General features: G+C 39.7%; 1 protein-coding gene and 2 non-coding genes across 6 annotated transcripts in view; all 3 read right to left on the minus strand.

Annotated features, from left to right (window-relative positions):
* Positions 1-19218, minus strand: part of Clcn5 (chloride voltage-gated channel 5) — a 178560-nt gene that overhangs the window by 83896 nt on the left and 75446 nt on the right. The window lies entirely within an intron of this gene.
* Positions 2737-2816, minus strand: Mir188 (microRNA mir-188). The gene has a single exon (NR_105149.1). It is a non-coding gene; the product is annotated as a microRNA mir-188 (primary transcript).
* On the minus strand, positions 3212-3288 carry Mir532 (microRNA mir-532). Its single transcript, NR_105252.1, has one exon. It is a non-coding gene; the product is annotated as a microRNA mir-532 (primary transcript).

Consider the following 19218-nt stretch of genomic DNA (forward strand, 5'->3'; position numbering starts at 1 on the left):
CTGGGATACTGGGGGTGGCTTGAGCATATATGAATGAGACTTCAGAGTCCACCCCCACAGTGGCACACTTCCTCCAACAAGGTCATGCCTACTCCAATAAAGACACACTTCCTAGTAGTGCCACTCCCTATTAGTTTATGGGGATCAATTACATTCAAACTACCACAGGAACTATCAAACATTTTGCTGCTGCTGTTGCTCTGATCATGAAGAAGCCTAAAAACTACCAATCCAGATGCAATGAGCAACTTGATGCCTGTATAATATAGGAACTCCAAATATGTTGTCTGACTCAAAGAAACAAATGCTGCATGAAGATGTCAGATGTCAGTTGTGGAAGAAGAGATGATGACAATGAGTAGAAAGTATTTTTGCATCCCTGAAGGCAGAGAAGTTATCAAATAACTACTAGAGCCAAAGGACTGAAGACCAATTTTGTTTGGCTTTTTGAGATAGGGTCTCATGTAGCCTATATTGGCTTGGTACTCACTATGTAGCCCATGGTGGTCTCAAAGTTGCAATGATATTCCTGCCTCTATACCCTAAAGTACAGGATTACAGACACAAGACACCATAATTGAAGAAGTTCACACTGGCAGAAGATGGAACATTTGGGTCGCACTGGGTAGAAAAACTGCAATGAATGAAAAACTAAATAGATTTAAATCCATGTGCTCATCAAAAATAGATTTTGAAAAAATTGTCCTTGCAATATGCTAGTGAACAAACTCGTTATTTATAGTTCTGATAAGAGAATCAAGCATTTACCCTGTCTTTCTTATAAAAACTGTACTAGCAGGAAATCAAACAGTAAATGAGGGAAAGTTTTACTTTACAGATATAACCCAGCTATTAAAGGGAGACTGAATAATGGAATTAGAATGCCTTTATTTTACAACTGCCAATGAAATAATGGCTCTAGAATTTGAGCATCAATGGCAAACTAACACACAGAGAGACCCAGTGTCTCTTAATGGAGACACAGTCCTTCCCTCCCTCCAAATTAAGCCTAACTCTAATCAGGCCTTTAGATACAACTCTCAATTAATTGGAAATACAAAGAAAAGGAGCATGGAAACCACATCAGAGGAATGCGCTCATAAAAATCCCATACTGTAGAAAACCATGGAGATATGTGGCCTACTTTCTTCCAGCAAATAATTATAAGGAAAGAAAAATATGGAGGGGTCTTATAATTCAAAGGCACTTAAAATACCTGTCAATCAAGTCAATGCAAGGACCTTATTTAGATCCTAGTTTATTGTATCTCTGAAAGAAATGGAAATTTGGGCAATGAATATGTGATGTCAAAGAATTGTTGGTAATTATTTTTAAACACAACAATGGCACAATGGCTTATTTTTAAGAACAGCCCTTACCTTGGACAGATTCACACTAATCATCAATTCTGTTTCCTCCATCTATGACTGAACCCTCCACTTATGCTTCTGTTTCTATGGCTTTGTTGTTCTCAGAATGTAGTAAACCTTTCCTGAAGACCCTATTTGAAACTGAAACTACATCACTTTTCCCACTAATACTGCCCCATACATTCTATACGCTTTTCTTACTTTTTCATTCTCTAGGGCACTTATCACCAAATGACACATCTTGTGATTTACTCATTTGGTTCACTGCCTTCTTCTCCCTACTAGGGCAGAGACTGTCTTGGTTCATGGCGTATGCATGGTGAAGTACCCAGAGTAAAGAAGATAGCTCAGCAAGCATTTGGTGAATAGCCCATCACACAAATCAGCTGTAAAGCCTAGTTCTGAAACAAAAATGAGAAAAAGCTCAAACCTTGAAGAGAAAAAAATCAATATTAAACAAAAAATACCCAAATAAACGTCTAAAAGCCATCATACATTTCCCTGTGCATATACATGTCCATGTGGGAAGGTGTGGCATAGTGAGGCAATTCCATTCCCTGAAATCTAATATACATGTGAATGAATTTATCAAAAGAAGCAGGTGCAAATTCCCTCACAGCGGAGGTTTGGGAGTATTAGCTAGAGGGCTTTCTTTCCATCATACCCCATGTGTGAAGAGTTCTGAGAAGTCTGTCTCTACTCCCCTATATAAAGGAAAGACAGGACTGGGTCAAAAGACTTCTCTTCTTTCTAGGCTATTAACTGTCTCTGAAGGTGAGGGTCCACACTCTGTGTGAATAAAATAAAATAAAATAAAATAAAATAAAATAAAATGGTAAGAGGACTGGAAATGTTACTCAGTTTCATAGAATTCACTAAGCCCCGTGTTCGATCCCCAGGTGTGCTGGGACATGCCTACAAACCTAGCCTTTACGAGGTGGAGGCGTAAAGATCAGAAGAGCAAGGTCAAGCCAGGCATAGCCATTCAAGCCTTTAATGCCAGCACTCAGGTGGATCTCTGTGAGTTCGAGGCCAGCCTGGTCTACAGAGTGAGTTCCAGGACAGGCTCCAAAGCTACATAGGGAAACCCTATCTCAAAAGAGAAACCCAAAAACAAACAAAAAACAAAAACAGAAATGCAAGGCCATCATCCTCAGCTGTGCAGGAGGTTCAAGAACAGCATGAGACGCATAAGGCCCTGCCTCAAGGAAAAAAAAAGTGAGAGCAGTCTTCTCTGGCAAGATATGTACATGGCTGAGTTCAGGGAAAGGACAGAGGGCTGTTCCTTTGGGTGTGTATGTTTTCCTTTTGTGAAGTTGTGGCTATGCATATATGCACCATGCGCAAGAGAGCAAGGAAAGCTGAAGCTCACCATCCTGCAAACCCTGCATGTGGGAGGGGTTTTCCGAGAGCTCACCCTCCACCATGCAAGGGATGTGAGAGAGGGAGCAGGGAAGGGCTCACTCTCTTGGCATCACATGTGGGTACTTTCCATGGACCAAGCAGTAGAAAGTAGCCCAGGGATTGAGGGATTGCACACAAACAGCAAACCAGCTACGTGAAAATTGATGGTGGGTAAGGCAGGTGAGGCGCGAGCATGCACACACACACACACACACACACACACACACACACACACACACACACACACACACACACACACACACATGCTGACCAAGCAGGGCACACACAGAGTCAGGAAAGTCACCAGGAAGGGATGGCAAGTGGTAATGGTGTATGTACATACATCCCGCAGGCAGAGCATTATGAGAGAAGAGCTACATGCCTTTGGTGCAGATGTATATGCACTCGTGCCTGTGCACAGGAGAGAGAAGAGAGGCTTGCTCTCCTGCAAACCTTGGGTGTGGGAGGGTAATTAGGATGTTAACGGTCCTACACTCAAGGCATGAAAGAGAAAAAGCAAATCTGTAGGCTTGCTCTCCTGTGTACGCATCAGCATGCAGGTACATGGGTGTCTGTGTGTGGTGTGTGGGGTCCTGAAAGGTGTGATGACTGCCCAAGACACAAAGCAATGAGACTCTTCTCATTTGTGTATATTCACATATATATCTTTAGGAATGTACACTTTTTCTAGGGACTATTGTGGTGATATGATTTAATAATGCCACTGGGGATCAGCATGCAAAGGTAGCCGAAGCCATAGAGCCAGGCAGTGGTGATACATACCTTTAATCCTAGCAGGCATACTAGCCAGCCACAGAGTCCAGGCAGTGGTGGTACACACCTTTAATCCCTGCCCTTGGGAGGCAGAGTCACGTGGATTTCTTTGAGTCCAAGACCATCCTGGACTACACGTGAATCAGAGCTCATGCCTTTAATCCCAGGATTTAAGAGGTATAAAAGGAAAAAGGAAAGGGTCTTATGTGATATTTAGTGTCCAGATAGGGACAGCATAGCATTGCACTCTGAGGATTTGTGGAGCCAGGAACACCCATTCAGTCTGAGGTAGAGATAAGAACTCTCTAGTAGGTGGCTGCTTTGCTTTTCTGATCTTCAGCTTGAACCCCAATATCAGTCTCCAGTGGTATATTATTTGTGTTACAGACTATTTGTTTTTATAGTCTTTTTATTTCTTTTCTTTTTTATTCCTAATGCCAGTCTATAATTCACTCTTGGCAGAGTATTAAGTATTTTTCATATATAATTAAAGTGTTCTCACAAATATCTGTGAAGTAATGATCATCTCCCCTGTTCTACAGATGAAATAATACTGGGCCATATATAAAGGACAAATAAATAGCAATAACAGTTAGGATCCTATCTGGGTGTGATAGTACACACCCCCATAATCTCAGCACTAGGAGGCTGAAGCAGGTGGATGGCAAGTTGGAGGCCAGTCTGCTTCACATTGTGTGATCCTGCCTCAAAATAAAATAAAAATCAACAAACAAAAAAGAAAGCTAAGGATCTGTAATGTAAGCCATTATAAATAGAAACTGAAAAGTAGGCTATATCTCCTGATCATATTTATGTGCACACACACAAGAGCTAGAGCACAAGATCTTACCCTGTTAAGCCCAGGGAAGAGGTAATGTAGGTAGAAGTAATGGCGGTGGTGAGAAGTGGCTATGTGAGATACAATCACCTTAGACACACATTTCAAAAGTGCAGCCAACTACATTTTATAAATGCCTTGGCCTTGAAGAGTAAAACAATAAATAAATGTCAAATGTTAAATCCAGAGATTTTAGCCTATTTAAACATTCTGCAACCTTGCCTTGAGAAACTGGGGAATGCAATTTGAGTTATACAACACTGGAGGAGGAAGGAGTTGGTCTTTTTGAAAGACAAAGGAAGAAAATGAGGAGTTAGATTTTGGAGGCTTTAAATTTTTACATACTTATTAGTCATCTGGGGCAGATGTCCAGTATACAAAAACATGAAATTCAGCAACATAAATATGAAAGCCATCTATCTATACAGGAGGTATTTACAGCTGCAAGGCCAGAATAGCTGAAGACTGATGAGAAGTGGAAAGAAGTCCAAAGCTATGGTAGTATCTTATCAACTTGGATTCAGAATCAATCACCTAGGAGAAGCATCACCAGGCATGTCTATGACAGTGTTTCTACAGAGGCTAAACTGAGGAGAGAAGAGCCAACCTGAATGTGGGTTGAACCATCCTGTGGGCTGGGGTTGTAAAATGAATAAAAAGGAGAAAGAAAGCTTTGTTTCCTGAATGTAGATGTAATGTGATCAGGTGCCTGATGCCCCTGCCACCACGTATTCCCTACCATGATTGACTGTATACCCTCAAACCATGAACCAAAGTAAACCCTTTCTTTAAATTGCTTGTGTCAGGTACTTTGTCACAACAAGAAAAGTAACTAATATACCCCATCTCACTAATGTTTAGAATTCAAGGGCAGTAGCCGGGCATAGGTGGCGCATGCCTTTAATCCCAGCACTCAGGAGGCAGAGGCAGGGGATCTCTGTGAGTTCGAGGTCAGCCTGCTCTACAAGAGCTAGTTCCAGGACAGGCTCCAAAGCTACATAGAGAAACCCTGCCTCCAAAAAAAAAAAAAAAAAACTCTTAAAATACGATTGAGTCGAGAGAAGAATACAGGAGAGCAAGAAAAGAGATACCTTAAGAGGGAGCCATTACAAATTTAAAGAGAAATCTGGCACTAGGTAAATGTCTAGCGATCCATAAGGATGACCCCAACTAAGAATCTAAGCAATAGTAGAGAGGTTTCCTTAAATGCCCTTCCCCTATAATGAGATTGATGACTACCTTAAATGCTATCCTAGAGCCTTCATCCAGTAACTGATAGAAACAGAAGCAGAGATTCACAGCTAAGGTCTGAGCCAAACTCCTGGAATCCAGGGCCTCACCCTCCCTGGGGAGTAGATGGGGGTGGAATGGAGGGGCATGGAATGACAGGACAGAGAGGGAACTAGGATCGGTATGTAAAATAATACTGTCTCTAATTTAAGTAAAAATTTATTGTAAAAAAACTCAAGATAATGGTGTACCCAGAATCAGGAGTACCCTAAATTAAGACATTTAGGACTTGATACATATAATATAATCACTTACCGAAAAGCTAAGACCCAGCCCAATTTGAAGACTTTCTAATACAATGAGGACAGAATTACCCCCAGATAAAAGGATATGCTGACCTGGAACTACTCACACAAACTGGTAGGTAAAAAAATACAAGAATTTAGAACTACCTGCTATAAACAAAATGGGTTGGAGTAAAGAACAACCAAGCACATGGGAAAGACCATATGTCAAGAGAAGGTGATAGAATGCTAGAGGGTAAGGCTGGGCTACAGCAAATGCAAAGGCACTAAAAAAACCAGTTTTGCAACAGCAGATGTTCTTCCAGGGAGGAGAAGGTGAAAAAGGTCAAAGCCATGTTGCAGTCTTTAGGTGCTATGATAGGGATAAGGAGCTGGAGTATCACTATGATAAGCAACCACTTAGAGAAGGACTTTCAGATGGTTTGCTATTGCTCTTAATAGATAAGTCCATTTGAATGTGAAGAGAAATACAATAAAAACTAACTTCCATTCACATATCTATGGAGTTTACTGCTTGGATAAGACTAAAAATCAATAGTATAACTTTTTTTGGTTTTTCAAGACAGGGTTTCTCTGTGTAGCTTTGGAGCCTATCCTGGCACTCACTCTGGAGACCAGGCTGGCCTGGAACTCACAGAGATCCGCCTGCCTCTGCCTCCCGAGTGCTGGGATTAAAGGCATGAGACACCAACGCCCAGCCAATAGTGTAACTTTTAAATGACTGATTTAAAATCAGTTATTCAAGCAAGGCACCTAGTCCAGATGGGCAAAAGGATTCTGATGACAGTATGAAAATGATCAGGCTGGGTGTGAGAGAGCTATAGGCAATGGGTAGTTTTTAAATTGGAAAATAAATTGTTCCTTCAGGAAGTTAAATCTAGCAGCCAGTAGGAATACAAGCATGCACTAGGAAGATTAGAAAACAATCCTCACAATCTACTGATAAGAGAGATCAGGAATGTTTCAGGAGATTTCAGAAACTCATTCCTGAACTGGCAACTCATTCTGCCCAGTTTTATGAAGATGAATTTTGCAATAGTCCTTGGAATAAAGCCTGAATAAAGATGGTAGTCAAACCAATATAACCAAGATGAGTGTTTAGTATACTTTCAATGATCTACAGACCTTGAATGGTCAGGCTTGAACATACTTACAGAAGAAAATGCCAAAGACAGGGCTGAAGAGATGGCTCAGCAGTTACTTGAGCATTTACTGCCCAAACATGAAGACCAAACTTTGGGTCCCAAATCCATAGAAATGAATGTTCCAACATAGGTCTGTAACCCAAGCACTGAAGGAAACAGAAACAGAAGGAAGTCTTGGTCTTGCTAGCTGCCAGAATAGGTCCATTATGCAAGATCCATGTTCAGTGAGAGATCCTGCCTCAAAAACCAGGTGGAGAGTAACAGAGGATGGTGATCTCCTCTAACCTTCTCACATGTATATGTGTATAGTTGTATGCACCTGCACATATACATGCACATAGAACACAGACACAGACACAGACACAGAACAGACACAGACACAGACACAGACACAGACACAGACAGACAGACAGACAGACAGACAGACACACTCACACAAACACACACACACACACACACACACACACACACACACACACACACACACACACACACGAAAATACAAAAGAGTAAATGCCATGAACTCCAGCATTAACATAGAAAATTAGTCAAGCCAAGAATCAGATCAGCAGCAGGGGCTGGGGATGGTCTTAACACCCTTCACTAAACTGCTTATGCTTGTAATGAATAAACAATAGAATACTGTGTGCTGCACATAAACCAATGTATTTTTCCTGCCTTTGGTCCTGGTCACACTATGCTGTACTGGTGATCCTTTAAAAAAAAGTGTATGAAAGCTATTATTTCCCTCATTTCCCAACCCCAGTAATTCTAAAGTCAAGACATAACACATGATAAAAATGGTAGCTGAATGAATTTCACTTTTATTACTCAAGAGAAATTTAAACAAAAAATCCTGACAACTTGGAAGGAGCTTGCTCATGAGCTCAAGTTTCCTCTAAAAATAGACAGTTACATCATTTATTTGGTACATAAATTTATTACATCTTGCCACTTGGCTGAGAGGCAGACTGAGTAGATTCATTATCTCTTTGTTTAGGCTTTTCTTAGGAGGTATCAGCCCTCTGCACTCTCTATTTCCTCCAAACCCTGATCTGAATATATCTCTGTTATGAAGTTCTCATATAGTTTTTACATGCGTCCTACTTTGCATCCAAGTTATTTGCATTGTGCCTTATCTTTCCCTGGGGAAGAAACTGACTATCATTGCCCCAGGCCTCAGATACAGGTAGGGTCTCCCTAACTAGTTGTGAAGTAAATCTATTCAATTCCCATTTTGTTCTAAGTATTGCCATTTCAAGGACCCCAAAACGTTTTATCAACAGCTATTCAAATCACTTCTCCTTATCCATATTGCACAATATGGATAAAGTGGTTTACTAATCCAAGAGGGTTTCAGGGTGCGTCATGATGAATGACACAAACTCCATCCTCCAGTCTCAGTTCTAGCCACCCACCCAAGGTGTGGTGGCTACTAGCATGACAAATACCACCCACATCTTACTCTGCAATGCTAAAAGTTTATGAATAGGTCTTGACCTGAAATCAGGTCCAACAGAAAAAATACCCCAAGTTAAAGGTCAGTCTTTACTCTCTCACTTACCTAGATAAGAAAAAAAACATATTAAATAATTTGGAGAACTAGTTTCTCCTTCTAACCCTGTCTGATTTGAGATGACCCTTGAAAGCAAGTGGCTGTTACTTCTACATCTTAAGTTCTTCATAGTAAAGTTGACATTAAGGACTAGGGATGTGGCTCAGCGCCCATAGAGCACTTACCTAACATGTAAGGTTCCAGGTTCCATCCCCAGCACCCTAGTAAAAAGTTATTAGAAATAAATATTTTCAGTTGGGGGACACAACATGCTGAAACTGTTTAAGAATGCCAATTTTGCTTAATTTTGTGACTTAGTGTTATAAGTTTTGAGAGAACATGTACAGGCTTCTGTCATTTACAATTTGTCCCACAGCAGATTCATGGTACCACCTTCTATAAATGATAGGGAAACTATACCCAGGAAATGTCAAAAATGTGGTTCCCTAAACAAGACCTTAAAATGCCAATACCAATTGACATGCCAAAGTGGATAGGGGAATTCTCACAAGGGTTTATTCCTACATGAAGAGCTATAGGCAATTAATGTCTGTTGAGAGGAAAATGAGTCTTCTCCAGGGATGAGCCCGATACTTAGCCAATCCCAAGAGGTCAACCCTTAACACATATGAGCAGCACTAAATGATCTCAGCAGGTTTATTTATAAACACACACACACACACACACACACACACACACACAATTCCAATGAAAGAATAAAAGGCAGTGAATTTGAGAAGGAATGGGAAGACATGGGAGGAATTGAAGAAAGAGTATCATGTAAATCCAGTACTCATAAAATTCTCAAAAATAAAATAAAAGGGGGAAATATGTTGTTTTTAGAGTTTCTGCGGCAGAAATAATCATGGATAGGATATTTCTGGAATATCTACCCCCTTGGAATGAAATATGAGAATGAATAGGCCTGTATGAAATGTTATACTATTATAAGGTGTGTTATAATAAGATTATAATTTTACAAAAGGGGCTTAATAAAAAAAACTAAAATTTAAAACCCTTGCTATTCTCCTTAATTTCTTCTTTTGACCCTGACATTAAGGTGGCTCCCTAAGTCCAGAAATGCCCTCATCCTCATTTTTCTAACACTGCAAAGGTTTCTGGGTTTCCTGTGTACCTCTCTGACTGTTTTTCCTTTCAGTCTTTGTTGCCATCTCTCCTTCAAGCTTGTTAATATGCCCAGTCTGTGCTAAGAATACATCTTTCTAATCAACTAGAAATACTGTTATGAGTTTCTGACATCATTATTCTCTAGTGAATTCAAAATTCTAAATATCTAATTCCTGCTCTCTCTCATTCATGCCACAGCATATTTCAAACCATTTATCACCAAATAACAAGTTTGAGACCTCAATCACATATCTAAAGCGAAGTCATCACACTTCCTTTTCTCTCAAAGTTCCCCTGCAATCACTATTGCTAATTTTATTACTTAGAAGGTTGGTTTTCTCTTGTTCCTTTCTCTTTTAGCCCCATATACATAAGTAATTTGACACTAAATCTGGACTTTCTTGTGTCCCATATTTTCTATGCATCCCTTTCCTTTCTTCTTTAAAATTTATTTATTTTAGGTGTGTTACTATTTAGCCTATAGTATATCTATGCACCATGTGCATGTCTGGTGCCCGTGGAGGCCAGAAGAGGGTGTGGAATCCAGTGAGAATGGAGTTACACATGATAGTAGGCTATCATGTGGGTGCTGGGAACTGAACCCAGGTCCTCTAGAATAACAGCCAGTGCTCTTAACTACTGAGCCTCTCTAGCCCCTATCTCTTTACTTTCTATTCCCACTCTCCCCTCAGATTCCTAGGACCTGATTGTTTTACACCCCCCCCTTTTTAGTTATTCCTCCACAAGGTAATTCCCTGTTGTTAGCTACATTCATTCCATGCCTGGCAGCTCTCCATAGCTTTGTTCTTTAGTTAAGACTACTTCCTTGGTCACCCTCACCATCAATCTCTAACCAGACTTGTATTTCTTGACCACAGCGCATTCTTACCTGCTCCTTCCACATGTCTAAATATTAAGTGCTAATTAAAGGTCAGCCCAAGCTTCATTTATCCCTTGATATACTTCTCTTCCTTTCTTACCCTCCCTTTAGACCATACCAGTCACTACATTGTATTTACATCAGCACCCCTCTACTGCATCTTGAACAATAACAGAATTCAAGGCATAGTCCTCTGGTGTCCTCCACAGTGCTATCTATACACAATGGGTGCTCAGGAAAAGCTTTTGTATCATATGATAATGATTGTTCAAACTATATTATTTTTTAGATAATCTTGCTATAATACATACGCCAGGCTGGCCTAGAACTCATTATGTAGCCCCAAACTGGTGTGGAACTCTCAATCCTGCCTCAGCCTGGAAAGTGCTAGGATTACATATATAAGTCACTATACCTATCAAATGCTACTTAATTTAAGAATACACACACACTTCTGCTCTTATTTCTCTCCTCAATGAGTATATACTGAGTCTAAAACAGCCCATGTTATTACCTTCACCCTTCTCCTACTTCTCTTGTTGCCATGGATCTTAACACATGAAAACTACACACCATATAATGTTAAACATGTACAATTGTAGAACTTCTATAACAAAAGGCCACAAAGAGCAACATGTTACATGTGGAAAGACTGCTTCTCCCCCACCCCGTCCTGGTTTAAACAAAGCCCTTAAATTAAAAAGCAAGGAAAACCAGAAACCCTTCCTTCCCCACATTTCTGGAGAATGCTGTTCTAAAAGTGAATCTGATAACAGAGAGGTGGGTTTGGGGAAGAAACCTTAAATTCAAGAGCTCAAATCAAGGGAGGAAGAGACTCAAATATACTGGAGCCCAGCACATCTCTCTCAAAGGCCAGAAGTTCACAGCAGTCTCATTTTCTAACTTGTCTTGCTGGATTCTTGAGTCTGTTTAAACTATCCTATTGCTTAATATCACTCAGCCAGCAAATAACAAGTCCTCCATAGTTAGCTCAAGGAAACAACAGCATAGCAGCCTCACACCCTGATTGTACTCTACTTCATGAGCTGGCCTTTCCATGGGCCAACAGAACTTAATTAACTACTTATGAAAACAAGGAAAAGTTATAGCCCCACATATGCAAACCTTTGTGATTATAATATATTCCTTAATAAATCATATAGGCAGCCAACCTCAGAAGCTGTTGGTGTTTATCTCAAAGTTAATGTAACATTTAGTTAAGAAATTATTGATTCGGGGTGCTGAAGAAAACAGGCACAAACACTCAGGAAATTGACATAGCAAAGTGTTCAAACTATGTCAGGCTATCAGTGTATCAAGCAAACTGTGTCAGGCTATCAGAAAGAAATGTTTTTTCTCCTTGAGTCAAACAGGAAGAATGGCATTTAGGTACGGCTTCCTTAATCCTAAACAGAGATCTTAGTTTTCTACCAGTGAAGTACTCGAATCATTGACAGAATTTTCTTTCTTTTTAAGATTTAATGTAATCTAATTCCTTATCTCAGTAACCTTGCAATTTTACTTTGGTTTGTTTTGGTCTAAGACAGGGTCTCAAAGTAGCTCAGGCTAACAAAGGACGATATTCAACTCCTAATCATGTTTTATTTCCCAAGTACTATGGTTATGGGCATGTGCAGCCAGGTGATCACCAGGAATTTTACTGTGTGCTGATTAAAATGCCAACCCTATAAGCCACGTAAGGTCTTTCAACAGAAAACAGGCAGGTTTCCTAGCCACGGGTACCTTATGAGGGTTGTGTCTAATTCTAGGGCAGGACACAAACAGCATATGAAAATTCACCATTTCAAAGTTCAAAGAAAGCAGAAACAGTTGGAAAATAGGAAAATTTTTGCTCTTTTTTACAATGAAATTTCAGAGGCAAAAATATTTTGTATAAGTTTATTATTTATTATCAAGTGTAAATAATAATCCATGTGCAAAGTTCCTGCCTTTCTGAATATTTTGTGCATGCATATATAGACATGAGAGAGAAAAAAGAAGAAAAAGAACACACTGAGACCCTTTTGTAGATTCTATGGCACAAGTCAAGATGGAGCCAGCCAGCTCATAAATTTGCTGCTAACCACAACTAAATATAATTCAAAACACCTGGAAGTCTTTTTTAAAAAAATAAATGAACTGAAAAAAGTCTACAGATCTGGGCAGTTGTCAGAATTTGTGCTGCCAGACAGATGGCATAAATGCTCTTAGGACAAAGAAACAAGTCAAAGGCTTAATTCCTTCAACTGAGCAGCACCTCTACACATGATTATTTACAGTTCATAATATATGCCCTCACTAATGCCATGTGTTTAAGAAACCATCACTGGGGCTGTGGAATAAAGTAAACAAAGTCCCCAGGCAAAGGCTCACCACTTTTGGTTACACACCTGTGTTCACTTTGTGGCAAACCACTGAGATGTAACTTTGGATTTGTCCACTATTCTGCATGTGTGCTATAGTTTAATTTACAAGTTTAAAGACTGTCTCAGTATCATTTGTCGAAAGTGGTAGCATCATGAAATGCCTTGATACACAAATGTTTAAATGGCATATTAAAAATCATTGGTTGAGATGGACCAATGGGACACCAATAAATTCTGACTTTATAACAAATGCACAAAGAAAAAAACGATTGGCCAATCAACAAATATGGATACTGGATGATCTAAACTGAAATAGGCTAATTCAGCACTCTCTGAAGCAACACTCTTTAGGTTTACTGTTTTCTCTAGCCTTTAAAAAATTGTGTTCTACCACCACAGAAGCTAAGAAACAAGGAGGAGCCTAAGAAAGACATACATGGTTCACTGGAGAAGGGGAAAGGGACAAGATCTCCTGAGCTAATTGGGAGCATAGGGGAGGGGAGAGAAAGTTAGGAGAAAGAGAAGGGGAGAGAAGAAGGGGAGAGGAGGACAGGAGGGAGCAGGAAGATTGAGTTGGGGGAAGAATAGAGGAGAGCAAGAAAAGAGATAACTTAATAGAGGGAGAGGCTAACTTAAAAGCCCTTCCCCAATAATGAGATTGATGACTACCTTATATGCCACCCTAGAGCCTTCTTCCAGTAGCTGATGGAGGCAGAAGCAGACACCCACAGCTAAGCACTGAGCCGAACTCCTGGAATCCAGTTGTAGAGAGGAAGGAGTGATGAGCAAAGCAGTCAAGACCAGGGTGGGGAAACCCACAGAAACAGCTGACCTGAACAAGGGGGAGCTAATGGGCTCTAGACTGATAGCTGGGAAACTAGCATAGGACTGTTCCAGACCCCCTGAATATGGGTGTCAGTTAGGAGGCTTGGGCAACCTATGGGCCTTCTGGTAGTGAATCAGTATTATCCCTGGTATACAAATGGACTTTGGGAGCCCATTTCACATAGAGGGATACTCTCTCAGCCTAGACACATGGGGGAGAGCCTAGGCCCTGCTCCAAATGATATAGCAGATTTTGAAGATCCCCATGGAAGGCCTCACCTTCCCTGGGGAGCAGAAAGGGGATGAGATAGGGGGCTAGTGGAGGGGGTGGGGCTCAGGGGAGGAGGAGAGGGAGAGGGAACTTGGATTGATATGTAAAACAAGCTTGTTCTAATTTAAATAAAAAATAAGAAAATTGTGTGTTAACATACACAGGTAGAAATTGAACAAATAAAAATATTTTAAGTTTCATAACATTCCTAACACATGACATTCTATAAAATTGGGACAAAGAATAACTGGTGTGAACAAGGATAAGAAAGTCACCACACTCCAACAAAACCTTACAAAACCTTACACTACAGTGAACTCTACAGAATGACCAAAAGTTTCCATGAGGGGTAATGTTGTAAAGTGCTTAATATGTGCCTAGATTATAATCTATCAGTTTAATATACTTTTAAAATACATGTTTTAACTAAGTACCTAGTTACATATTATGGAAGACACATTTGAAAGGAGATAAAGTAAGATATTTTCATTTGCAAAACAGACTGACTCATTCCTTTGGCCCATATGTATTGGAAAATTTATATGGCCAGGGGTTAGAATACAGTATGTAGGTATCTGGAAGGAAAATGTGTTTCATAATCTGTAGGAGCTCAGGCTCCTTGCAAATGTATTAGATAGGGAAGTCTAAGAGAGAAAGAATTGTAGAAGAATAAAATGCACGTGACAGTGCCAAGCACTATAGTATTAAAGAGATTCCAGAGTAGTTAAGAGTTGAGAAAAACAGACCCATTCAATATAGCTTCATGGAATTGCAAGGTAAATCCAGCTTGGACCTGTAGCCCAAGCAGATAAAGCAGCTGACAATGAGACAGGGCATCATGGAGCAGAAAGGTCAGAGAGAGGGAACTCAGTAGAAGCAAGGCAATGTGAGAAGGCAAAAGCAATGTCACTCCCACTGTGGCTTGAGGCCTGTGCCAGTCCCCGACTCCTTATTATCATGTCTATAGGGACAATTACAAGCATCAACAAGCACTTAGGAAGTTCTATAGCAATTTGACAGGGTCCATTTATGTCTTATAAATCTCATATTAATGAAGTTTATGTAGGGGATACCCTAACCACGCCCGCTTTGGGCTAGAGACAAGTGCCCCTGACCACGCCCATGTGAGGTGATGTGGGGAAGGTTTAAGAGTGAGGAATACACATGTGGGGTCCCTTCTACTTACCTTGCTCTCTCCGACTGGCTAGGCTGATCTGAGTGAGTAGCATTTTCCTAAATAAACTACCTTTATATCTAGACCTGACTCCGTATTGCCATTCCACACTAAGTTTATCTTTTACATAACTTTATAAGTTTGTTTTTACAGTGGTTTTATTATGTTTTACAAAAGTGTCGATCTGTAATGGTTTAAAGAAGCTAAAATTTTAATTAAAAACAGCAGGTCTTTCAGCACAGCTACTTCAAGAAGGACTGGTGGTGTACTGTAGGATACCACTTACAACTGGAAGGACTAAGGTATTTTGTAGTGCTGGGTGAGTTAAGGAGAGATCAATTAGATGAGGGGAAAGGACAAAAGCCTTGAAGGTTAAAGAAACTACAATGATTTCTAGTTCAGACAATAAATCCTCATTAATAAGGAGGTGACATGATAAAAACAGTAATTTTGTAGAACAGGTTTGTTGGGTATGATTGAAAAAGAGAAGGAAAAAAAGCCAGGCAGCGGTGGCACACGTTTTTAATCCCAGCAATTGGAAGGCAGAGGCAGGCCGATCTCTGTGAATTTGAGGCCAGAGTGAGTTCCGGGACAGGACAGCCAGAGAAATCCTGTCTCAAAAAGCCAAAAAAAAAGGGGGGGAGAAGCAAAACGAAATGAAAAGAAAGAGAAAAAAAATCCCATAGGCCCTAATAGGATTAAAGTAATTTGGAAATGTAAGGAGCCATCTGAACCTGAAGCACTTCTGATCCAGGGTGTTGGACAATAGCATTAGAGGTATAATGCTTGGATTTGCTGGCTATGTAGGGATAAAAAAAAAAGCATAATAGAAACCCAAGGTCTGTTGCTGAACTTCAAAAAGGACCCTGTTTCTCTAAAAGCAAAAGCTAAGCCCTAACAAAGGATAGCAAGTAGAAGCTATCAAGAAATATAGGAGATGAAAAAGACTGGCTTGTAGGATGGAGGTAATTTCCTGCAAAGCAAGGTGAATTGGGATTGTAAACACAATAGGAAAGCAACACTTTAAAAATGAAATCTAAGTAATCTTTAAACTAGTCTGCATAATTCCTTCCCTGAAACCCCTTCACACTTGAGTGAGTGCATGTTAAAACAGCCATGTACCCTGCCTCCCTGGCCCACCTCACACACAGGCAACAGAACTGTATCTGAAATTTTTAACAGAGCATAATTAATATTGTCCCTTTGGATGAGGACTTCCAGCAAGAACATTTGAAGAGTTCTTGGAAACAGTGTCACATAAAGTAACAGCAGTGGTCTGGAACCATTCAGTCTGTGCTATGTAGATTTGCCAAAGGCATCATATATGAAAGCAGTGATTTTTCCCCCTTGCAAAACTTATACCTGACAGGGCTAGATTTAATAAGCAGCATTTAATAGATAGCTTTTTAACTTTTATTGAGTTTGTTCTCTGACAATTTTATGCATGTATAAATATTCTAATTATCATAGACTTCTTTAACAGTGCTTTGTTGTTAGTAACTTACAGCTAAACTCCTTGAAACTAATTAAGAGTCGGTCTTACCAGATAAGATACTATCTATCTTTAAAAACCTCACTGTCTAATCCCCAAAGGATATGGCTGCAGAACATAAGAAAGGGCCTACATATAAGGAGACTCCAAGCAGCTTTTGACAAACTTAGCAGGTACAATGATGTGGCATTGGTTTCTAACAGGTTACCTTCCTGAAATTTCAATGAGCAGATGATATAATGGATTTTGGCCAATGAAATATTTTAGGTACACAGGGCAGGGACAGTCTATCATTTCCAAGGTGTGTTGGCAATATCAGCTGGTTCTATCATCAGTGTTCACACTTGAACTCCTTCCCTGTCTGGGTTAACTTTTCGGGATCCTGCCTCCATCTTTTCCTTATTGTGTAATCTTCTGTTTTGGAAGATGACCAAGTCCATCAATCATGGCTGGTAAGTTTAAGTATATGTTCTTTAGGGCAGCTTTTTAAAGTTAAGTTATGGAACACTTAGTTCTAAGACACATTTCTACATATTCGCACCTTTTCCCCCTTAAAAATATGGTTGTTCCATAGTAAAAAAAAATGGGGGGAGGGAACATAGTACAATGATTATTCTTCACTGTCAACCTGACTGGCCTGGAGGTCACTAGGATACCTCTGGAGTGCCTTCAAAGGCATTTCTGGAGGGGTTTAAACAAGAAGGGGAAAATTCATCTGAAACAAGAATAGTGTCATCTCTTGAACTGGGGTTACAGACTGAAAATAAAAAGGAGCAGCAGAAAGGAAGCAGGGCACCAGCATTCATCTCTCTCTGCCTCTCAACTTCAGATGCAATGTGACCTTACACTTCCTCCACCATGTCTTCCCACCATGATTAGCTATAGTCCCTCAAAGCATAAGTCAAAACAAACCCATCTGCAAGTTGTTTTTGCCAGAGCAAAAAGAAAGGGAACTAACATGTATAGTAATACATTAAAAACTCTGAGGAATCTAGCAGAAACATGTAGAAAGGAATGGTGGTGGACACCTTTAATCTCAGCCCTCAGAAAGTGGATCTCCATGAGTTCAAGGCAAGCCTTGTGTATATAACAAGTTTCAGGACAGCCAAGAATACATAATAAAAGCCTGTCTAAAAATATATTTTAAAAAAGACTGAGGGCTGGAGAGATGGTTCAGTGGTTAACAGCACTGACTGTTCTTCCAGAGGTCCTGAGTTCAATTCCCAGCAACCACATGGTGGCTCCCAATCTCTTGAATGAGATCTATTGCCCTCTGCTGGCATGCAGACAGAAGACTGTATACGTAATAAATAAATAAAATCTTTAAAAAAAAAAGACTGAATTTTTCATTAACTCATTTTAGAAATGATCTACTATAAGAGACAGGAAGGTAGACTCCTAATTTATCCTATAACTACCCTCTTTTTATGAATTAAAAATGAAAAGAAAGATAAAATCAAACTATAACTACAAAAAGAAACTTTTTACTTAAAGATTTTCCACATGGAGCCTGTGGTGATCAGGTAAAGGGAGCAGCCAACAAGCCTGGAAACTGAGTTCAATCTCAGGAACACACATGGTGGAAGGAGAGAACAAACTCTGTGGATTACCTCTGACCTTCACATGCTCATTAATATCCTCCCCCTACACACACACACACACACACACACACACACACACACACACACACACACACACACACACACACAAATGTAAAAAATGGTAAAGATTTACTACATAGAACCAAGATAAATAGCATATTTGCTAGCACAATAAAAGACTCAAAGACTTTAAGTTTTCAAACAAATACACAAATCCCTAAAAATGTTTAGCTAAGAACAACTTATTTTCATGTCTTAAAAATGAAATTCCAGACAGTTGTTTTTAAACAATGCCAACTGCTAATAAATAGAGGGAGAGACTAAATAAGGCAGTGCAAGAAGCCAGATATCTTGGGCAGACAACAAAGCAATAGGTCCCTTGAAATTAAACAAAACACACTTTTTCTTAATCTAGAAGAATAGCAAGTATTATTACTTTAAAATAATCAAGATAGGACACAATGGCAATGACTGCTTAAAAAGAAAACCAGGTCCATACTGTTTTCTAATTCTAAAAGCAAGTAAGGGAAGTCACAACAATAAAGACAATATCAATACTTTTATCCAGGAATGTCACTACAAATTTGTTTTAGATTTGTAGCAATGAAATGTTATTCCCAAGAGTGACACAAACTAGAACAGTTTTAAGACAAGTAAATGTAGGTGTTAACTATATAAAGGTTTTTCATAGAGAGGGCAGGATTCAAACAAGAGTTTAGGTAAATGATTTGTGAAAGCCAGACCATTAACTGAAGAAGTAAAGTGGCGAAGGTCTACACATGCTCTGGACGATTCAGCCTTAGGGCTACTGTTTCAGAGTAATTAGATGGCTCAGTGAATAAAGGTACTTGCAGTCAAGT

Source organism: Cricetulus griseus, chromosome X (assembly GCF_003668045.3).
Source record: "Cricetulus griseus strain 17A/GY chromosome X, alternate assembly CriGri-PICRH-1.0, whole genome shotgun sequence".
Classification (NCBI taxonomy): domain Eukaryota; kingdom Metazoa; phylum Chordata; class Mammalia; order Rodentia; family Cricetidae; genus Cricetulus; species Cricetulus griseus.